A 434-nucleotide genomic window follows, 5' to 3' on the forward strand; every position below is an offset into this window, starting at 1 on the left:
TCAGCGCGCGCCGACCACTGAATAGGCCGCGTGGTCGCGGCCGCCGCCATTTTGTTTTTTGCGCAGCGACAGAATCGCGGAGCGACGCCCTTGACGATACTCGATAGCAAACAAACATGGCGGACAATAACATTAATTGTAATTTTGTATGGCAATAGTGAGCGGGGGATAAACGGTTATAAAAACCAAAACCATTTTTCGTCCTGTATATTCAGTAATAGTAGTTCATGAAACGACGCCAGGTATCTGACATTATTCATGAATAACTTGTAAATACGAGTAGGTACCTACTTATAGAGTAAGGGCGCGGGTGTGGTGACACTGCCTGCTACATAGGTACTCCGCGGTCCTGGGTTCGAATCCCGGTGAAGGCAATTGCAACTTGTGTGTATTTATTATGGAATCATGGATGCTTTCTGATGTATTTTTATTAT

The sequence above is a fragment of the Leguminivora glycinivorella genome, chromosome 11 (genome assembly GCF_023078275.1).
Source record: "Leguminivora glycinivorella isolate SPB_JAAS2020 chromosome 11, LegGlyc_1.1, whole genome shotgun sequence".
Lineage (NCBI taxonomy): Eukaryota > Metazoa > Arthropoda > Insecta > Lepidoptera > Tortricidae > Leguminivora > Leguminivora glycinivorella.